Below are 23,993 nucleotides of genomic sequence, written 5' to 3'. Positions count from 1 at the left end.
CTGCCTCATTCATTCGCCTGCTATCCAGGGCAATGTAGTATGCCTCTACTTATCTGAGATCCTCCACTGAGTGCCTGTGGTCATTGAGTCACAGGTCTGCTGTCTTCGAGTGGTACAGTAAGCATGTTCTGCATTAGAATTTCCTTCTTATAATGACGACTTGAAAAAGCAATCTAGCCTGTTTCTAGAAACGTACGTTTATTTGTTTTTTATTGGTGATTCCATTTGTATTTTCTTTTGTTCTGAAAAACTTCTGAGTCTTCTGTGATTCAGAAACCTCAGGAGTTGCTATGGAAAAAATACATGGAGGAAACTCCTTCAGAGATCATTGTAATTTAAAATACATGTGTAGAGTTCAAAGTCACCGAGGTTAAAGGGAGTGGCTCAGCTTCTGAATTTTGATCCTTTATCATTCAGGACTACTCACTACTCTGCGGGCTGCAGCTCGCTATCAGGCAGAATTGTAACTATCGATGCTTATGCAATTCAAGTCCCATTTCTACCACTTGCTGGCTCTGTGTCTCCAAGCCCAAAGGACAAACACCTCCTCGGTCTCCTCTACCAAAGTGAAAGTAACCTTCATTTTATAGGTTTTATAGGAGAATAGCAAGGCGTGTTCGTTAACTGCCTATTGCAAATGTTCATACAACAGCGTCAGTAAATAGTAATTTAATAAGTGCTAGTCTCCCTTGGAAATATCAAAGGAGCATTCTTTTAGAGTTGTACAACTTTTACCCATCTGGAGGGGGTAAAGGAGAAGGGAGCAATGAAGGAAAAAGAAGGGGAGGTAGAGGCTGGCTGAATTTCTCTTCCTCCTTAAAGCAAATGTCGATATTTGACCTGGAAGTGCAGGGTGGCCCCCTTCCATAGTATTCAGAGGAGGCTCAAAGCTTTTGATTGTCTCCTAGGCCCAGAAGTGAGCTAAATCAACAGGCACTATGAAGCTAAGGGTGCCAGACAGGCTTACTTTGCTTCTCACCTCCAAATTATTACTGCTTTGAAAATTCTACACATAAATTTGCCTGTCCCATTGTTACAGAGGGAGCAGTCCAAAGCACTGGGCAGCTTTGTTTGTTTGGTTTGGTTCTTCTTTTTTTTATTTTTATATAATAGATCTAGACCAAATTTTCCTTCCCTCCACTCTGCTCAGCTCCTGCAGCACCTCTTCTCTTCCCCAGATCCTCTCTCCCTCTTTTCTTCTTTAGAGAAGAGCCTCCAAGAGATACCAGACCTTCAGGTATTTGCAATAAAAACTACAAAAGTATCCTCCCACCAAAACTAGATATGAGATACTAAAATTGCTTATTTTTATTAGTGTGCTCCTATGATAAAGAATATCTACATTTTTTTTCATTTTTTTAATTTATTTAATACGTAATAATAATTCTTTGGTTTCCCGGTAAACATCCCTCTCCCCCCTCCCCTTCCTTATGGGTGTTCCCCTCCCAACCATCCCCCCATTGCCACCCTCCCCCCTCCCCTTCCTTATGGGTGTTCCCCTCCCAACCATCCCCCCATTGCCACCCTCCCCCCAACAGTCTAGTTCACTGGGGGTTCAGTCTTAGCAGGACCCAGGGCTTCCCCTTCCACTGGTGCTCTTACTAGGATATTCATTGCTACCTATGAGGTCAGAGTCCAGGGTCAGTCCATGCATAGTCTTTAGGTAGTGGCTTAGTCCCTGGAAGCTCTGGTTGCTTGGCATTGTTGTACATATGGGGTCTCGAGCCCCTTCAAGCTCTTCCAGTTCTTTCTCTGATTCCTTCAACGGGAGTCCTATTCTCAGTTTAGTGGTTTGCTGCTGGCATTCGCCTCTGTATTTGCTGTATTCTGGCTGTGTCTCTCAGGAGAGATCTACATCCGGCTCCTGTCGGTCTGCACTTCTTTGCTTCATCCATCTTGTCTAATTGGGTGGCTGTATATGTATGGGCCACATGTGGGGCAGGCTCTGAATGGGTGTTCCTTCAGTCTCTGTTTTAATCTTTGCCTCTCTCTTCCCTGCCAAGGGTATTCTTGTTCCCCTTTTAGAGAAGGAGTGAAGCATTCACATTTTGATCATCCGTCTCAAGATTCATTTGTTCTAGGCATCTAGGGTAATTCAAGCATTTGGGCTAATAGCCACTTATCAGTGAGTGCATACCATGTATGTCTTTCTGTGTTTGGGTTAGCTCACTCAGGATGATATTTTCCAGTTCCAACCATTTGCCTACGAATTTCATAAAGCCGTTGTTTTTGATAGCTGAGTAATATTCCATTGTGTAGATGTACCACATTTTCTGTATCCATTCCTCTGTTGAAGGGCATCTGGGTCCTTTCCAGCTTCTGGCTATTATAAATAAGGCTGCAATGAACATAGTGGAGCACGTGCCTTTTGTATATTTTGGGGCATCTTTTGGGTATATGCCCAAGAGAGGTATAGCTGGATCCTCAGGCAGTTCAATGTCCAATTTTCTGAGGAACCTCCAGACTGATTTCCAGAATGGTTGTACCAGTCTGCAATCCCACCAACAATGGAGGAGTGTTCCTCTTTCTCCGCATCCTCGCCAGCATCTGCTGTCACCTGAGTTTTTGATCTTAGCCATTCTCATTGGTGTGAGGTGAAATCTCAGGGTTGTTTTGATTTGCATTTCCCTTATGACTAAAGATGTTGAACATTTCTTTAGGTGTTTCTCAGCCATTCGGCATTCCTCAGCTGTGAATTCTTTGTTTAGCTCTGAACCCCATTTTTTAATAGGGTTATTTGTCTCCCTGCGGTCTAACTTCTTGAGTTCTTTGTATATTTTGGATATAAGGCCTCTATCTGTTGTAGGATTGGTAAAGATCTTTTCCCAATCTGTTGGTTGCCGATTTGTCCTAACCACGGTGTCCTTTGCCTTACAGAAGCTTTGCAGTTTTATGAGATCCCATTTGTCGATTCTTGATCTTAGAGCATAAGCCATTGGTGTTTTGTTCAGGAAATTTTTTCCAGTGCCCATGTGTTCCAGATGCTTCCCTAGTTTTTCTTCTATTAGTTTGAGTGTATCAGGATTGATGTGGAGGTCCTTGATCCACTTGGACTTAAGCTTTGTACAGGGTGATAAGCATGGATCGATCTGCATTCTTCTACATGTTGACCTCCAGTTGAACCAGCACCATTTGCTGAAAATGCTATCTTTTTTCCATTGGATGGTTTTGGCTCCTTTGTCAAAAATCAAGTGACCATAGGTGTGTGGGTTCATTTCTGGGTCTTCAATTCTATTCCATTGGTCTATCTGTCTGTCTCTGTACCAATAACATGCAGTTTTTATCACTATTGCTCTGTAATACTGCTTGAGTTCAGGGATAGTGAGTCCCCCTGAAGTCCTTTTATTGTTGAGGATAGTTTTAGCTATCCTGGGTTTTTTGTTATTCCAGATGAATTTGCAAATTGTCCTGTCTAACTCTTTGAAGAATTGGATTGGTATTTTGATGGGGATTGCATTGAATCTGTAGATCGCTTTTGGTAAAATGGCCATTTTTACTATATTAATCCTGCCAATCCATGAGCATGGGAGATCTTTCCATCTTCTGAGGTCTTCTTCAACTTCTTTCTTCAGTGTCTTGAAGTTCTTATTGTACAGATCTTTTACTTGCTTGGTTAAAGTCACACCGAGGTACTTTATATTATTTGGGTCTATTATGAAGGGTGTCGTTTCCCTAATTTCTTTCTCGGCTTGTTTCTCTTTTGTGTAGAGGAAGGCTACTGATTTATTTGAGTTAATTTTATACCCAGCCACTTTGCTGAAGTTGTTTATCAGCTTTAGTAGTTCTCTGGTGGAACTTTTGGGATCACTTAAATAAACTATCATATCATCTGCAAATAGTGATATTTTGACTTCTTCTTTTCCGATCTGTATCCCCTTGACCTCCTTTTGTTGTCTGATTGCTCTGGCTAGAACTTCAAGAACTATATTGAATAAGTAGGGAGAGAGTGGGCAGCCTTGTCTAGTCCCTGATTTTAGTGCGATTGCTTCAAGTTTCTCTCCATTTAGTTTAATGTTAGCAACTGGTTTGCTGTATATGGCTTTTACTATGTTTAGGTATGGGCCTTGAATTCCTATTCTTTCCAGGACTTTTATCATGAAGGGGTGTTGAATTTTGTCAAATGCTTTCTCAGCATCTAATGAAATGATCATGTGGTTTTGTTCTTTCAGTTTGTTTATATAATGGATCACGTTGATGGTTTTCCGTATATTAAACCATCCCTGCATGCCTGGGATGAAGCCTACTTGGTCATGGTGGATGATTGTTTTGATGTGCTCTTGGATTCGGTTTGCCAGAATTTTATTGAGTATTTTTGCGTCGATATTCATAAGGGAAATTGGTCTGAAGTTCTCTTTCTTTGTTGGGTCTTTGTGTGGTTTAGGTATAAGAGTAATTGTGGCTTCATAGAAGGAATTCGGGAGTGATCCATCTGTTTCAATTTTGTGGAATAGTTTGGATAATATTGGTATGAGGTCTTCTATGAAGGTCTGATAGAATTCTGCACTAAACCCGTCTGGACCTGGGCTCTTTTTGTTTGGGAGACCTTTAATGACTGCTTCTATTTCCTTAGGAGTTATGGGGTTGTTTAACTGGTTTATCTGTTCCTGATTTAACTTCGGTACCTGATATTTGTCTAGGAAATTGTCCATTTCCTGTGGATTTTCAAGTTTTGTTGAATATAGGCTTTTATAGTAAGATCTGATGATTTTTTGAATTTCCTCTGAATCTGTTGTTATGTCTCCCTTTTCATTTCTAATTTTGTTAATTTGGACACACTCTCTGGGTCCTCTCGTTAGTCTGGCTAAGGGTTTATCTATCTTGTTGATTTTCTCAAAGAACCAACTTTTGGTTCTGTTGATTCTTTCTATGGTCCTTTTTGTTTCTACTTGGTTGATTTCTGCTCTGAGTTTGATTATTTCCTGCCTTCTACTCCTCCTGGGTGTATTTGCTTCTTTTTGTTCTAGAGCTTTTAGGTGTGCTGTCAAGCTGCTAACATATGCTCTTTCCTGTTTCTTTCTGCAGGCACTCAGCGCTATGAGTTTTCCTCTTAGCACAGCTTTCATTGTGTCCCATAAGTTTGGGTATGTTGTACCTTCATTTTCATTAAATTCTAAAAAGTTTTTAATTTCTTTCTTTATTTCTTCCTTGACTAGGTTATCATTGAGTAGAGCATTGTTCAATTTCCACGTATATGTGGGCATTCTTCCCTTATTGTTATTGAAGACCAGTTTTAGGCCGTGGTGGTCTGATAGCACGCATGGGATTATTTCTATCTTTCTGTACCTGTTGAGGCCCGTTTTTTGACCAACTATATGGTCAATTTTGGAGAAAGTACCATGAGGAGCTGAGAAGAAGGTATATCCTTTTGCTTTAGGATAGAATGTTCTATAAATATCAGTTAAGTCCATTTGGCTCATGACTTCTCTTAGTCTGTCTACGTCTCTGTGTAATTTCTGTTTCCATGATCTGTCCATTGATGAGAGTGGGGTGTTGAAATCTCCCACTATTATTGTGTGAGGTGCAATGTGTGTTTTGAGCTTTAGTAAGGTTTCTTTTACGTATGTAGGTGCCCTTGTATTTGGGGCATAGATATTTAGGATTGAGAGTTCATCTTGGTGGATTTTTCCTTTGATGAATATGAAGTGTCCTTCCTTATCTTTTTTGATGACTTTTAGTTGGAAATTGATTTTATTTGATATTAGAATGGCTACTCCATCTTGCTTCTTCTGACCATTTGCTTGGAAAGTTGTTTTCCAGCCTTTCACCCTGAGGTAGTGTCTGTCTTTGTCACTGAGGTGTGTTTCCTGTAGGCAGCAGAATGCAGGGTCCTCCTTGCGTATCCAGTTTGTTAATCTATTTCTTTTTATTGGGGAGTTGAGGCCATTGATGTTGAGAGATATTAAGGAATAGTGATTATTGCTTCCTGTTATATTCATATTTGGATGTGAGGTTATGTTTGTGTGCTTTTCTTCTCTTTGTTTTGTTGCCAAGATGATTAGTTTCTTGCTTCTTCTAGGGTATAGCTTGCCTCCTTATGTTGGGCTTTATCCTTTATTATCCTTTGTAGTGCTGGATTTGTAGAAAGATATTGTGTAAATTTGGTTTTGTCATGGAATATCTTGGTTTCTCCATCAATGTTAATTGAGAGTTTTGCTGGATACAGTAACCTGGGCTGGCACTTGTGTTCTCTTAGGGTCTGTATGACATCTGTCCAGGATCTTCTGGCCTTCATAGTTTCTGGCGAAAAGTCTGGTGTGATTCTGATAGGTCTGCCTTTATATGTTACTTGACCTTTTTCCCTTACTGCTTTTAATATTCTTTCTTTATTTTGTGCGTTTGGTGTTTTGACTATTATGTGACAGGAGGTGTTTCTTTTCTGGTCCAATCTATTTGGAGTTCTGTAGGCTTCTTGTATGCCTATGTGTATCTCTTTTTTTAGGTTAGGGAAGTTTTCTTCTATGATTTTGTTGAAGATATTTACTGGTCCTTTGAGCTGGGAGTCTTCACTCTCTTCTATACCTATTATCCTTAGGTTTGATCTTCTCATTGAGTCCTGGATTTCCTGTATGTTTTGGACCAGTAGCTTTTTCCGCTTTACATTATCTTTGACAGTTGAGTCAATGATTTCTAGGGAATCTTCTGCTCCCGAGATTCTCTCTTCCATCTCTTGTATTCTGTTGGTGAGGCTTCTATCTACAGCTCCTTGTCTCTTCTTTTGATTTTCTATATCCAGGGTTGTTTCCATGTGTTCTTTCTTGATTGCTTCTATTTCCATTTTTAATTCCTTCAACTGTTTGATTGTGTTTTCCTGGAGTTCTTTCAGGCATTTTTGCGATTCTTCTCTGTAGGCTTCTAATTGTTCTCTACGGGAGTTCTTCACGTCTTTCTTGAAGGCCTCTAGCATCATGATCAAATATGATTTTGAAACTAGATCTTGCTTTTCTGGTGTGTTTGGATATTCCATGTTTATTTTGGTGAGAGAATTGGGCTCCGATGATGCCATGTAGTCTTGGTTTCTGTTGCTTGGGTTCCTGCGCTTGCCTCCTGCCATCAGATTATCTCTAGTGTTATTTTGTTCTGCTATTTCTGACAGTAGCTAGACTGTCCTATAAGCCTGTGTGTCAGGAGTGCTGTAGACCTGTTTTCCTGTTTTCTTTCAGCCAGTTATGGGGACAGAGTGTTCTGCTTTCGGGCTTGTAGTTTTTCCTCTCTACAGGTCTTTAGCTGTTCCTGTGGGCCTGTGTCTTGAGTTCACCAGGCAGGTCACTTGCAGGGGAAAAGTTGGTCCTACCTGAGGTTCCGAGGCTCAAGTGTGCTCGTGGGGTACTGCCTAAGTCCTCTCCGCGGCGGCAGCAACCGAGGAGATCTGCGCCGCTCTTTCCGGGAGCCTCCGTGCACCAGGGTTCCAGATGGCGTTTGGTGTTTTCCTCTGGCGTCTGGATGTGCGCAGAGTGCAGTCTCTTCTGGTTTCCCAGGCGTGTCTGACTCTCTGTAGGTTTAGCTCTCCCTCCCACGGGATTTGTGTGCAGAGAACTGTTTATCCGGTCTGTTTCCTTCAGGTTCCGGCGGTGTCTCAGGCGCAGGGGTCCTGCCACTCCTGGGCCCTCCCCTACGGGAACCCAGAGGCCTTATACAGTTTCCTCTTGGCCAGGGATGTGGGCAGGGGTGGGCAGTGTTGGTGGTCTCCTCCGCTCTGCAGCCTCAGGAGTGCCCACCTGACCAGGCGGTGAGGTCTCTCTCCCACGGGGTTTGGGAGCAGAGAGCTGCTGCGGGCCGGGATCCGCGGGTGTGGGACTTCCGGTAAACACAGGAAGTGCCCGGTCTCAGAGGAATTCTGCCTCTGTGTGTCCTGAGTTCACCAGGCAGGTCACTTGCAGGGGAAAAGTTGGTCCTACCTGAGGTTTCGAGGCTCAAGTGTGCTCGTGGGTTACTGCCTAAGTCCTCTCCGCGGCGGCAGCAACCAAGGAGATCTGCGCTGCTCTTTCCGGGAGCCTCCGTGCACCAGGGTTCCAGATGGCGTTTGGTGTTTTCCTCTGGCGTCTGGATGTGCGCAGAGTGCAGTCTCTTCGAATATTTACATATTTAAACATTCTGGTACCTCATTAATTATCTTTGTTGGAATCGTTGATCACCAAGTTAAGCGGGACTCTTGTTTTAGTCTTTCTTTTGATAATACCGTGAGAATCTTTTTAGAGTACCAGTATCAGCTATTAATAATAACCCCTTTCCCCCTCTTATTATGCCTCTAAAGATATGTCCACTCCAACCTTAAAAATTGCAACTTCCACTTCAACAGAAAATAAATTCATGGAAAATGTTTTATATTTTTCCCTTGAATTTTAACTTTATGTTTTCCTTATTTCAAAACACACACAAGTCCGCATAGGATCCACTGTACATTTGGGCAACTTTTGCCCCTTGGTCTTGTAGTTAATATATATTCTTTGTTTTGCCTTTATTCTATTTTTCATTTTCACACAAATCCTGCGAAGATTATTTTTATGAATTTATACAAATTGCTTCAGGATAAGGAAAAACTGTTTCAAACAAATTCTGAAAATACATTGGTTTCTAACTCATTTGAGACACTAAGTCATAGTCTATGAATTTTCTGTAGCTTGAGACCATGAACTTTTTTTCTCTGAAATCTTTCTGTTGACCTAATTCTAAAAAAATGACTTTGCACATTAAGCAATGCTGAATATACCCAGTTTCTAACTACATAGAAAATAAATAATTATCAGTGTGGTTCATCAAAGGCAAAGCCATGGACAAATGAAAAAGACTGAGAGTCAGGAAGTGGGAAGTCTTTAACATGTGAGAGAGTTACACAACAAATCCATTTTAAGATGCTATCTCTTGGTTCGTAAAATAGATATTTACCCAGAATGGCCCCACAGAAAAGCTGTGAAACTCCACAGTCACACCCAGAAACAATATTTTTAGCTTGGATAATGGAGACTGTGAGACTGAGGGAGAAATCTTTCTTTTCCCCGTTCTTCTAACCTTGTCCAAATTTGAAAAGTTACTAGGGCTGCTTTCTCAATGGGCTCACTCTTTCTTTTCCCGCCCCCCACTGTAAATCTGCTTCCCACATGATATTCTTCTCTTCCCACATTGTCCTTGTGGTAGTTTGCTTTTCAAATGACCATTACATTTGCCATATTTTCTCCAGGTCAAAATGACCGGTACAGCTGTTGTGGAGAAAATGAAAAAAAAAAAATACCCTAAGTGTCCATTTCCCATCATCCTTTGCATTTGTTCTTGCCTCCCTTCTTCAACAACTGTCAAGTCAAATAGTATGCTCAGTAAAGTTAAGTACAGTCTTGGAGGGCATATTAGGACACCAACCAGCACAGGAAAGGCTGTGACCTCCTGAGGAGCATGCTCCCACCTAAAGGTACTGCTTCATTTTCCTCTAATCCTCCTCCTTGGATCCATTAAGATCTTAATTTTAATATGAATGCATTATCTCATTAGATCTACAAAGTTAGCAGAAGAAACTTTCATCAAGGTATAATAGACTGGCAGGAGATTCTATTCTTTTCATATGTAAGATAAGATTTTAATACAAAGTACATGACTGAACCCATGACTGAACTTAAAACTCAGATCAGGTAAATGATCTTCAATTTTTAATGTGCAGCTTTTATTCTGGTCCCAAATACAATCAATATGGCTTTGGTAATACAACCCCACAAGCAATGACTGAGAGACATGGCCACACTTCCTTCTGTACTTGTGTGAACAATTCTGGAAGTGCCATCATAGGTGGGTCAGTCTATTACACATAACTATGCCCAACTATTTTCTGGGGGCCCAGAAAGTATATAAATCTCCTGAGAACGTACTAAAACAGTAGAGGATGCTAGTAACTGAGCGTTTACTCCCTACCCAGCCCTTCATGGGTCATTGCATGCCTGTGAGGTACACTGTCACACATCCACTTTTCTAAAGGACAATGAGACACTGAAGTGCAAACTGACTTGCTCAAAGCAGCACTCGGGTACATTTAGAGCCAGATACAGATCCCATTCTGCAAAATAGCTAGAACCCGAGCTCATGAGCGTTCCAGAAACACTTTCGCTGGTGTACAATGGAATGATAATTTGATGACTTTCTCTCGGTGTGCTCTGTAAGCTGCTGGGTGTGTCAGCAGCTTTGATCTCAGATCCTGAAACAACAAAGATCATCACTGGAGTCTGAACCACGGACAACAGCTCAACCCAGATCTGTCATAACCACCCATTCATTAAATGTTCTCATGCCTGATTTCTCCCTTGCTGAATCCACATAAATGGATTCCCTAAACAGTCTATTGCTGAGCCTTCTATGTTCCAAAGCCATATCTCTGGCATTACAAGAATCCATAATTTATTTTAGACATTTTTAATTGTACTGAAACACATAGAATGAACACTTTGCCTTTAAGCCATATTTAGGTATACAGTTCAGTAGCATGAACTCCACATTGCTGTGCGCCCACCGCAATGATTCAAAACCCATACACACTAAAGTCTTTATTTTCCAACACCATCACTTCAGAACCATTAAACAATGATTCTCCACCCAGTGGGAACTTCCAGGCTACTTTCTGCTCCTGTGAATTTGGCTACTCTCTATATTTTATAATACTAGAATCACATATTTGTTCTGTGATCACGAGCTTATCTCACTTAGCATAGTAGCAAGTCTTATCCGTGCAGGAGTATGGAATGGGATGTCTTTTTTCTAAGGCCTAATATTCCAGTACATATAATTACACTTAGTTAATCTATTTAAACTATAATTGTGAAATGTCTCCATATAAAGTAGAATCTTCTGCCAGTTCCGATAAAGAATGTGGTTAAAATATAGAAGTGTAATGCATTCATAATTTGCAGGATTCCTACCTCATTATAGCATCACTTCTAAAATTAATGGCAGAAAAAATAGTTCAAGATAGGCAATTAGTAAATAGCAAAAGATTGGCTTGATAATTAGGATCTCTGAATCACAAATATGGCACCTTTTAACTGTTCAGATAGAATTAGCCAATCTAAATTCGATGGTCTGTTTTTATATAGTGATGGTTTCTTAGAAGATTTTTAAAGACAAACAGACATTCCATTTGACATTTCTCTAAAAATAAATAGAATAGTAAGGGAACTGTTGATTCAAAACAGAAATGTAAATGTATTACCATCAAGTTTTCTTTCAGTTTTACTAAGATTTATCATCTCCCCACTATGTAATGCCATTCAAGATTACTGGCAAATCTTAAATGAATACAAGGAAAATGGCCCAATTCATTCCTCCTCTTCATATTCCAACAAGCATTCTTTATGTCCTTCATGATATTTTCATAGCTAGAATTCATTGGACATAAAACATATAACATATATACATCTTCACAAATGTTACCTTTATTCTGTAAAATGTAACAAATGTATAAGTAATGAACCTGGAGATTTGAAAGGTTAAGGGACTTTAACAGTTAACAATTGTCAGACTTGGAAAAGACAAACAAAAGGTTCTTATTCCATTAGTCCAAATGTCTCCACCAACCCACTGCCTTCCACTCCCAGAAGAATGGAAGGAAGGCCATTTTAAATGAATTCTAAGACAATGACATAGAGAGAGTGTGCACTTTGGAAAGCAGTCAGTGGGGCTTGCTTAATTAAAGCCAGGAAGTCTTTAAAAACAAAAGAACGTCTCATCCCAACCCTTTGTGATATGTTTCCATACTGGTTTTCTATTTTAATGGTTTAAAAATGTTTCATTAAGCACATAGTTTGCGATGTGCCTGTACTGTACAAAAAAAAAAAAAACGCAAATGAATGTATTGGTGTCTTTCCACCATGTCAGAAATTATTGAACTCACAAAATTGAGTGGTTTCAATGATACCAATCTGCCCGATAATGTCACTTTCCTGACACATTTTGCCTAAGGGGATATGGGATCTTTTTCTTCTAATTGCAACTATTGATACTAACTCCCAGGAATTACGTTAATATCACAAAATAAATATATGTGTGTATACATACATATATGTAGGTAAGAAGATGACACCCAAGGGTTAAAGAAGCAAGGAGTTTTAGAGCACTTCAGGGAGACCGAAGGAGCCAACTAGAGAGTCCATTGGTTAAGAAACCTTGAACAGATGGAACTACGGACACTGGAAAAGCTCGGTGGCTCTGAGTCAGGCCACATCAGGACTCAGGTTTGAGAATGAGGTTTCAAACAGCAATAAAGGGATGGATGGGTAGAGTTATGGCTAAGCGGGCTGCATCTGCATTGAGGCTGTGCCCAGTTGAAGTACCTTAGGACTGTCAGAAGAAAATTCTACCCTTTCTTTGGTCTGCTGAGTCTGTTAAATTCTTGGGCTAGGCTCCCTGATGTGATGTGATACCGGCATGCGTTCCCTGAATGCATGCTGGGAAGTTCATAAAGTGGCACCTGTCTTGCTCCCGGGGATAAGTCATTCATCAATCCGTGCCCTGTGGGTGGAGCTGGACAGATGGTGCTGTCCGCATGCCCCCTTAGGTGCAGTCAACCTCTAGCCTCAAAATAGAGAAAGAAGCTTGTTATAAAATAGAGACCTTCAGGGCAAGATACAATCTGAAATAATAAACAAACTGTTTTAGGCTGCATGGGGTCACTTAAAACAGAGTCCAGCCTGATCTATGCTGGTTAGAGCTAAACTGTAACAAGAACATTGGGGCTGAAGGGCTTGAAGCTAACTTGTACCCAGTGAGAAACAACTGTTTTAATATATATTTTAAAGATAATTCATTTTCTGCTTAGCATTCTATTTAGTAGAAGAATGGTAAAGGAGACTATGAATTCAGGAGAAGTAATCTTTTGTTAGTTTCTGTTCTTCATTATGTGTCTGTATGACCTTGTATCTTGTCTAGAAACTTGTCTTGGGTGATTCTCACCACTACAGCCCGTGATGAGGTTGAATTATCACCCTCTGATGTATTGAATGAGTCACTAAACCCTGCGTCCTGGGTGCTTTCCTGTAGTGGGGAAATTTCATGCTTTCAGCAAAGATGGTTTTGTGTTTTGCTTGGGAAAGACAAGTCTAATAGTGTCCTAGTGATTCCAATGCTTCCTGACAGCATCTGCCTGCCAGGTTTGCCTTCATTGACTTTTCAATGTTCTGTTACAAATAACTTGCATGTACAATCTGGTCCTGAGGAGCACAGAAAACCCCCCACTGTGCAGAAAGTTGCAACAGCCCTGTGTCTCGGGGTGGTGAGTACTTATTATCATTCTGAAAATCACCCACTTGTCCTTCACTGCTGCCATGAAAGAACTAGGTTTTTCTCCCTGTTTGCTTTCTTCTCTTATTTCCTTTTTCACAGACTTTTCAACATGGCACTTATTCTTGAAGTTGGCACATCATTCTTCTGCGTTCCCCTATGGTGACAGACATGGGAAGTACAAAGTCAGACATTTTCTCCTCTTTGTTTGCACACCTCGATTAACGATAGCTTGAATTTAAGTGTTGACTGGGCTCATACAATTCAAAAGGAGTGTTTTTTATGGGATTTTTCTAAAATGATGGATGATTAGATTATAATGTGTCTTACTTACAGTTGCAAAACTATGTTTGTTGTAGCCACCATTGTCAAGCCTGTTCTTAGCAATTTTTATATTTGGTATATAATTTTGACAACTCAGCATGCTAGATAGCATCTCACCTTATTTTATAGATGAAGAAACAAAGGTATGGAGAGGCTAAAGGATTTCTCTTGATAATAGTGATCACTTTTATCTTTCTAATCACTGCTGACTTTTCATTACCTCAGTGGTCAAAATGGAGTTCAGATTGCAGGCAGTCTCACAGAACCATTGTTTATACATTGTATTTTACCATGCTTCTTATAGTAGCATCTTAGGCTATAGCTTCAAGCATGGATTGTAAATTAAGTTAGCATCATGTGTGATAATGGCTTCATTTCGGTTTTATTAATCATCTATGTTTGTATTTCATCAGAATAGGAGACAAGTACAGAACATACCCTTGTTTATACCCTTGAAAAGTGAGTGGGATTATGTTTATTCAGACAATAGCTGCCTGAACAAAAAAAAAGAATGATGGTGTTTGAAACCACTCTCTCCTGGCACTATAAGCTATATAAGAAATGCGTAAGTGTTCATTGTTTTTTGCTGTCTCCTGCCAAGATTCCATCTCTGCCCTTTAAGATTGGATAACAAGTGCAGTCTGTCTTCATATCACCTTCTAACTCGATGCATACATCCATTCATATGCAATAATAAGTGTGTGGAATAAATAATAATACATGTATAATAATAATAATGCAATCATAAGTGTATGATGAGGAAAGAGGATAGGAGGAGAAATGAAAACTTTGTTGTGTTATGCAACAGTCAGGAAAACTTAGCCATATGGATATAGATATAGATATAGATATAGATATAGATATAGATATAGATATAGATATAGATATAGATATAGATATAGGCATAGATATAGATATAGATATATAGATATATAGAAATAGATACAGATATGTGTATGTATGTGTATATATATATAAATATAAAACTCTTGTTATCAGTAAGTCACAAAAGCAATGACATTATAATCTCTAAAATAATTTAGACTTTTAAAATGTCAATTAGGAACTAAGCCAAAGGGTTGTAAGGTTAAACTAAGGGCAGCAGCAAAACACGTGAAGAAGAAATATGTGTTTTGTCTTCTGCATCCTACCCAGGAACCGCTTTCTCTATTGCCAACGGCACCATGGTGTTATAACACCAGAGCTTCAACTTCTTCTCTGGTCTTACTTTTCCTGTTCTGACCTTCACTGCTAGATGCTATGGGTTTCTCCTCTCCTTTCTTCCCTATGGGATGTCTTGCATGGGGGCAGCATGAATCATCTCACGTGCAGCCTCCAGTGAACATGTAGCCAGTTGAAAATAAAGCTTAGGGATGATTCTTGCCAACCATGTAAGTTGGGACTCTGTAGTATATCCACTCAAAGACCGTTGGCAGGAAGGAGCCAGGTATGACAGAATGAAATAGAGAATAGAGGAGTGAGGGATGTGGAAAAGACTGAGAGGGAGGAGAAGGGATGAGGGCCAGAGATGCACATTAAAAATGGGAATATTTAGCCTGTTATAAATATTTCTTCAATTACCTTAAGTACATTGGTGTTTGACTTCATGTGCGAGCATGTCAGATCCCCTGGAACAGGAGTTACCGACAGCTGTGAGCAGCCATTGTGGGTGCTGGGAATTGAACCCAGGTCCTCTGGAAAAGCAGCCAGTGCTCTTAACCTCTGAGCCATCTCTCCAGCCCCCTTTTCAAAGTCTTATTGTTGTTTTTCCTCACCAAAGAATTTTGACAGAATAAGCATATCAATACAGATGAAGAAAATAATTTCAGTACTATACAAAGGTTAGGTCTTACACATCTTCTCTCCACTCATTTGAAAGTTCATTTTTCTTATCAGTACAATCTCTACACCTTCATACATGAGGTGAAGCCTCTGGGTACACTTAGCCAACAAAACTTAGAATTCACACATGTCTTTCCAGTGAACAGGTGAAGCAAGCAAATGCAGAAATATACTTATTACTAAATTGAAATATCTGTAAGTGAACCAAATCAACCATGAACGTATGTGCTTGGAAGTGTCTATATATTCTCCATAAGATTAGTTACACTAGCAAATCTGTAGTCCTAATCCAGATAATCACACCAGTATTACAAAATACTAATACATACAAACACACACATACACACACACACACACCCTTTCCCTCTCCCTCCCTTTCTCTCTCTCTCTTTCTCTCTCTCTCTCTTTCTCTCTCTCTCTCTCTCTCTCTCTCTCTCTCTCTCTCTCTCTCTCTCACACACACACACACACACACACTTGCATGCATGCACAAACACAACATTTAATATTCATTCCTAGCCCAGATACAGGGAAATTTAATTCCCGTCTTGCCATTTTTTCCGGGTCACACCTCTTCTCTCCTAAGAAAATTCTGGAAATAATAATAATAATAATAATAATAATAATAATAATAATAATAATAATAAAGTATGGGAACTTAAGGGATTCATATACCATTTAAAAACTAAAAACTCAGGGCCAGTGCATACATCATGCAACTTCCTTACTTTATTTGATCAAAATTTTGGCCAAAGCTTTGTGGGTAGAGAAAATACTCAGTAAGAACAATATCGTTCTTTCCTTCCTGTAGCTCTGACATGTGAAGCCATATAAGTACCCCAGTAACACCAGGTATCAATACAGTCAGTGAGATAAATAACAATGTAAAGAGGAAAATAAAAACAATCATAACAAAACCAGAGTGATTTTGAATATTTATTTGAGTTTCTTAAAAATCATCATTATTAATTCCCAGCAATTACATTTAATTTTAACAACATGTATTCCCAACTATCATTGACATTCATAGGAAAGTACCATGGTTATAAATGGTCAACCTGACAGAATCGAGAAGCAGGTAGAAGATAACCTCCAGTTATAGCTTTAAGAAATTATATAACTTCCACATATGGTTTTGAGATACCTTTTCATTAGGTTACTAGGTATGGAATTACCCACCTTAATTGTTGGGCAGGATCATTCTATGGACTTGAATCCTGTCCTGTACATAATGGAGAAGTAGAGAACGAAGCTAAGAGTCATCTCTTTGTACTTCCTGATAATGGATGAGACAGGCTTCAATCTCCTGCCACCTTGAGTTCCCATGCAATGATGGGTTATAACCTAAAACGGTGAGCCAAGCTAACCCCTCTGTCCTTTTAAGTTGATTTGGGTAGGTAGTTTTATCGACAGGAGACGAAAGTAAGACAATAAAAATAATGCACTGAGAAAGAACTATTTATTCATCTTTATTAACTCGGGGCCATTGAAGACATTGTGCAAGTTCACTTTAATTTTCTCTTTCATTATCATGGTTTAATTGATAATGAGCAGAAAATTGAAAAATATAAAGTTTAAGGGGAGACAGGAACCAAACTTAGTGCCCTAGATGAAAGTGGTAAAAATCCCAAAAGAGCAAAGCACATTTTGACAAGATGGAAACAGAAATATTTCATCTCGATGAATTGGGCTGCATAAAGGCCTTGGGTAGATAGACCATACACACAAAGTCAGGCCCATGTGCATAGTGTACACCATAGGTGTCACCTATGCAACTGCATTCAAGGAGTCCATGCTTGCCCCTATATGCTCCCAGACATACCCGCAGCAAAGTTGTGCTCCCAACTGAATTAGGTAAAGATGCATTTCATCGGAAACTTGGTGATCACAAGATCATGGGTGAATTTCGTATACATTTCAGACTTCACACACATTTAGCAATGTTTTCTCTGTGCTTTTTCTTCTCCAAGTATGTATCCAGATAGCAAACCAGGAAGGAAGCAGAAAGCATTCAAAAGTCCCCAGATAATCTGAGTTAAATTGCAAACTACCAGACTACATATAACCTTTGATTGTTCGGTGAAACCAAACACACTTGTCAAACCCAGCTGTGCACAATAGCGCCATGAAATCAACTTCCACTTGGCTCCTTTGCCAAGTAGAATGAAGTCTGCCATGGGCTTTGTTTTGGAGAGTCCGATTAGTAAGTCAAACTTTCCAAAGCTGTCTAAAATAATTAATTAGGTCAAAATTACTCCAAAGCATATTTTAGAGTGTACTGTAATCTAGTATCTGGCTTACATGTGTGAAGAGGATATCAATTTCGTTATTAAAGAATTAATTATAATTGGGCCTAATCCTTTGGTGACAGAAGTTGAAATAAGACTCTAAGGATCAATTGCTCACATATGTGAAGTGGATAAATCCTTCCAGAGCTTAGGAATACTAAGTTGTCCTCTGGAGTTACTTTCCATGTATAACATTTTTCTTTTAAAACACTACTTTGGAGTGGGGAGGGGGCTGAACAGTTAGTGCTTGGCATGCAAGCAAAAAGACCCAAGTTCTGATCTGAAAGGCATATAGATATATAGATATAGATGATATAGATGTCCAATTGCCACAGTGGCCCACTTTTAATTCCAATGTCAGAAGGCTAAGCCAAGGGATACTGAGAACAAGCTGACAAGAACCAAAGTCAGGCCTCCATGCACACGGACACACATACCCACTTGCAATTATGTAGGTCTACACATGACACAGACACGTGACAAGGAAAAATAGCACAGGGTATGGCACCCACCAGTAGTAATTTTGTAGGAAAAGGAGCCATGGACTTATCCTCATAACTGTGAGGACTCCTCCATACCACTCATGCTTATAGAACTCAAACACCAAATGCTTATAAAGTATTTCTTTTGAGCTTACTAAACGGACTGAAGTACTTTTAATTTCTCAATATCTATGTCTTTTTCTCCCCCAAAAACACCAGTGTTCCTTGAGACTCTGCATACCCAAACATCAACAGTACTTCAAAGAATCCAAAAACTAACCATGCAATTCCAAGTAAGGATTTAGATTGCTAATTTTTTATGAAAATTTTATTAGGAAAAAAATCAGAAGCCATATAAAAAGAGCTACTATTTAATCAGATGATTGTTAAGGAAGATAATTCTCACTCTTCTTTGTGTTTAATATTATTATTGTCGAATTTTCACTAGACCACTGGGTTATCTTCTATGTATTGTTTACTCACTCCTGCTTACATACATTTTAATGAGTTCCTTGAAGCCTGGAATGATAATATCTCTCTCTTTCATATGCTAGTACCCTGTGCTTTTATTTGACAAAAACAAAATTTTTCACACAGGCATATTTAGTGCCACATATTAAGAAACCAAGGAGGAATTCTAAATGCAATTTATTTTCATCAACAATGTAAGGTTCTAAAGAGCTTTCTATGAGGAACGCTATATAAAAGAGATAATATATAAGAAATGGAAAGATACCAATAATGCCTCACACCCTGGTGTTTATGCAAGATAACAGAACTTCCTACCATTTGCAAATGAAAAAAGAAACAAAAACAAAAATAAATATTTCTTTCCTTAATGATATAATATCATCTTCTAGAAACTAATTTTCATTTCAATTAAGGTCCAATAATAGAATTCCTCTCTGCAAATTAACCCAAAATTTCTCATTTAGAGTCACAGTCTAAATATGGTTAGGAAATGTGTACATGTGTGCACATATCCGTACATGTGTGTGTGTGTGTGTGTGAGAGAGAGAGAGAGAGAGAGAGAGAGAGAGAGAGAGAGAGAGAGAGAGTGAGAGAGCATTAATCTTATGTTATATGAAAATTCCCCAAGGCTTCTCTTTCCTGGGCTAAAGAGAAGAATGCCAACAAGAAAAACACTATTTCTTTAATTTACTTATCATTCCAGTGCTCTTTCATGATCTACAAAATCAAATGTAAAGACTTGACTCATAAATATTAACGTCACCTAAGATACATCCCTATTCTTGCCAAAGAGAAGAAATGAACGCAGAGCAATTGAGACCCCTTCCTGAATTTTCAGTCCAAAGAAAACTGTAAATCCAAAGCTACAGATTTTGATAAATAAAAGGCTGTCCATAGGGGTTGGGGATTTAGCTCAGTGGTAGAGCGCTTGCCTAGGAAGCGCAAGGCCCTGGGTTCAGTCCCCAGGTCTGAAAAAAAGAACCAAAAAAAAAAAAAAGGCTGTCCATAATTATAGTTTATGGGTAAGTTGTTGCAATGAATTAATGTGTTTGCAGAGGAAAGCACGGAGACAGCAGACGTTCCTCTGTAAACGGCAGCGAGTGATGCAAGGGAGGCGCTAACAGGTGAAGGTTCCAGAAGGGCTGCAGAGCCTTACAAAGAAGGACCTAAAAAGTCAAGGACAGAAATCACATGACAGTTTCTCTATGTTTTAGGCCACGCAAACTATATAACACCACTTATGTCGTAAGACATGAAGGCTACATTAGAATACTGTTGGGTGAACTGATTCAGATACACGCATTTTACTGCTTATTCTTTTATGTTTTTTAACTCGGATTCCTATGTTAGAACAAATGATACCTGTTTTCCTTTGGTGGTGTTATATTTGCAGATCCTGTTTTAATTTATTAGTGTTATAGATTAATAAACTATGAAAAGTCCGCCCTTTATGTATAGAATGGTTCCTACTAAATAACACCGGCAGGATTAGTAATGTTAACACAGAAATATATAACCATGTCTGGGAATGAATACATAATAAATGTGAACTGTAGGTATTGTCGGGTGATCAAACTATTTTCTGGTGCTCAGTGTTCTTTCCCGGAATCTATGCTAACTCGATATTTTGATGGGAGTTCAGAACCTCAGTGAAAGAATCATTTTTATTTTTATCTCCTTTTAAAAACTGCATGTTCCACTTTGGGAGACACAAAAATAGAAAAACTGAATAGAATTGAATTATCTCATTGTCATACTTATTCAATAAATTATAAGCGGATAAATAGAAAGAAAAGTTGAAATATAACCTTGAACATGGTGTTGTGCAGGGCTGTTTTTTTTAAATGTGCACCGTTTCAACATCTCATACATTTCAAAAGCTACTTAAGGTGTCACGGACAAATAATGCCAGCATTATAGCAACATCAACCTTGTCTTTTGAAGGCAGTTTAGCATCAATTCCTGATATTTTATAAATCTGTAATGGTTCTGCCAGTGTCCACATTGAGTGGCATGCAAACTGACCAGGGCAGAAATAGGAACACAGGTATTCCTAAATACAAGAGTTCATTAGTCAAACCTTGAAGGATTTTGTCTTTAAAATTCCTTATAGACATAAAAAATAGAAAATGATACCACGGAGAGGTAATAGCTGTTATCAAAACATATAGTGAGAAACTGATGGCTAGCTAACATCTTTCAGGACAAAGAATGTCAGATTAGAGTTTCTAGGATCAATTTTCTTGGTTTGTTATAAATGATTATTGGCCTTGAATGAGCCTTCTTTTGACCTATTAGTGTTTTCTTTCAAGAATGTGAAGTAATCAGTTACTGTAAATTTCTGTTATTTTAAAACTGGAGACTGCATTTCTATTTTAATGACAGTTTTCTTTTTTAAGATTTTTATTCTTCACTCAAGCTTTATATTTCCTAAATAATGATAATAATAATAATAATAATAATAATAATAATAATAAGAAGAAGAAGAAGAAGAAGAAGAAGAAGAAGAAGAAGAAGAAGAAAGCCTGAAAGCTGTACTAAAAACTGCTTTAGTTATGTTTGAATGAGCCAAAATTTGACCTAAATTATAGCCATGTTTGGTAGGATAATTTTTTAAGCTTCCTATAAAGTAAAGCAATGATCCCCCAGAATGCTAAAGCTTTGCTTAAGAAGATGGCCCCTTACTTTTAAGTCTGACAATGTTTGGACAATACAAACAACTAACTTGAAATCCTAAAGCTTCCTTTTCCACTAAATCGCATCTTAACTCTAACTTGAGAAGAAGCAAAATGTTGGAGAAATGTAGCCTTTAATATGATTATTTATATGTCTATAGCATCAGTATTTAATATGATCATTCTCAAAAGTAACAGATATTCCTTCTTCAAAAGTTACTGGGCATATATGTGCAAAGAGATTGTACCCTCTCACAGTCAAGGACAGAGAAATTCCAAAGCAGGCTAGCCATGCTAACTCCCATCCTGGAAGGAATTTTTCTTCATCTCTGTCTTAGCTGCTCATCCCAAGCTTTCTCTGTCTTCTGTCAACTGCACCCTCTGCCTTCCTTGTGTGCACATTGTCTCCTCTATCCATATCTCTTAGCCCTGTGCTCAGAAGGATGCTGGTCATTTTGTCTTGAAAGTTGACCCTACTTGAGAATTAGCTCATCTCACTGTATCTTCAATATCTGATACATTTCTATGAATTAAGGTCAGGGCTTAGGGCTTTGGCCTATTCTCTGAACAGTACAATTCAAAACATAGCACTTACAGTAGCTACATGGTCATCAAGATACTATCCTCCAGCTTTGCTGAGTTTACAAAGCAATTATGTACTTAGTACGCTAGACAATAAAATCAGATTTCCCACTCATAGGATTGTACAATCGTCATTTCATTACTATCTATAGCATTATTCTCTCAAACAGAAAATGGATTATAGTCTCTGAACAAGGAAAGACAGTAGAACTGATTAGATGTGGGCATACAAAACTGCAACAGTTTTCTACAATGTGGGATCTCTTTCTAATGATGCTTAAAATAAGTAAATGATACTACACCAGATACTAAACTCTGGTATAGCCAGAGTTTAAAAGGTAGTTTATATAACCCTGTAGTGTATCATTACTGATTTCACTATCCTAAAATTAAAAATTTTCTAAAAGGGTATATCTTAACAGAAATAATATTTGTCAATTATATCTGTGTATGCTTAATATCAAATAACATGTTCAACCTAAAAAACACTGAGTTTTAATATTTGGGTTTCTTGTGGCCCCCTGGTTATATATAAATGGTGAGCAAAAAATATTCTGAATCCTCTCCATACTTTCTATATTAATCAAATTCTAAATTAAATGGTATAGTCTGCAGAAAGAAAAATATTTCTCATCCACAAGGATCTTATTCTTCCTGGGAATGCTATATTTGAATAAATTCTGGCTGGCCTCAAGAGATTTCACCACAATGAGACTTGAAGGATAGAATGAATATTTTAGAAAAATGAATGATTCCACAGTGAGCTCAATCAGTACGTACTCGATCCTTCCCTTCAGCAGATACTGGTCAAGGCTCTGCAAATGCAGCAACAAGCACAGTATCCCAAGGACCAAGGTTTTATAGAGTAGTGATGTAACAGCTCCCTGAAGCAGAGTGGGACCCCCAAAATTAACTGCCCGCTCTTGCCTTTTTGTAGATGAAATTCTATTTGGAAGGCAGTAGGACTAGGGGAACAAAAGATAGGATGATTGATTGAATTTGGATTCCAAATACACTTTTTTTGTCTGAGCACATTTTGTACAATATTTTACATACATTATTAATTAAATAATGAATAAGTTTTCAGTGTGGATAATGTAAGACAATCAATATTTTAGAATAAGTAAGTCTGGTGCGTTGTTTAATGCATCCTAAAGTTTCCATTGAAATCTAAAATCCCAACTTAACCAAATGTCCTGTATTTTTTATTTGCTACATCCTGATTATCTTAGTATTAGGAGAGGCAGGGAATAAAGAAACAAGAATAACCTGTTGCATGGCACTAAGTCCCATGGGAAAAAAGAAAATTAGGCAAACTCAGATGATCACAAGATGAGAGTTGATGTCATCTCTAAAGAAAAAAAATTGGCCAGTAATCAGGTACTGACAGAGATCTCTAAAATTATTTATGGTCTCCTCCAAAGCTATGGGGGCCTCCCTGGTGAATATTCCAGGACACTGAGAGGATTCTCCTGAGACTGAGACTGAAAATATCCAGGCAACTGGAGCAAAAGGTATAAAGGGAGTCATACATTTTTGTTTACTTCTTCAGCATATGCTATTAATCTGAATTAATATCTCTGGCTTTAATGAAAACGTGACTATTAAGTCACCTCTATTCTCATTCTCTCTCTCTCTCTCTCTCTCTCTCTCTCTCTCTCTCTCTCTCTCTACCCTTTTGCACATCTATACATAGTGAAAGGTGACCTTATAGACCAAACACATGGTACTGTCTGCTGCAAGAAAGAAAAAGATAACAAGCAGCCGAATTGTTCTGGGCCTAATTTACTCCGTGTTATCAAATTTGATCACTTACTTATATAACTAAAATGTCCGGCTTTCATTCCAGTCATTAGCTCCAATCCCTAAATACTAATGTATTCATGTTCTGTGAGTGGGTTAGAGTTCCACACATTTTGCATTTTGCAGCAAAGACGCAGGGGACATTTTTATTTAATGGAGCCTCTAACCAATTCTTGTAGATTAAGCAGCAATTGGCCAACCTTTGCAATGGATCTAATGCCCAAATTAATCACATGCTTTGTTTTGAAATTCGCCCTCTATTTAACATTCTGTCATGC

The 23,993-nt window shown here is 38.6% G+C and overlaps 1 protein-coding gene across 4 annotated transcripts in view; it reads left to right on the top strand.

Moving 5' to 3' along the window:
- The window catches only part of Syt1 (synaptotagmin 1), a 547,682-nt gene that overhangs the window by 196,462 nt on the left and 327,227 nt on the right, over positions 1 to 23,993 (top strand).

The sequence above is a fragment of the Rattus norvegicus genome, chromosome 7 (assembly GCF_021556685.1).
Source record: "Rattus norvegicus strain SHRSP/BbbUtx chromosome 7, alternate assembly SHRSP_T2T, whole genome shotgun sequence".
NCBI lineage: Eukaryota > Metazoa > Chordata > Mammalia > Rodentia > Muridae > Rattus > Rattus norvegicus.
The sequence above is the reverse complement of the archived record's forward strand: the minus strand, read 5'-3'. Positions and strand labels throughout refer to the sequence as shown.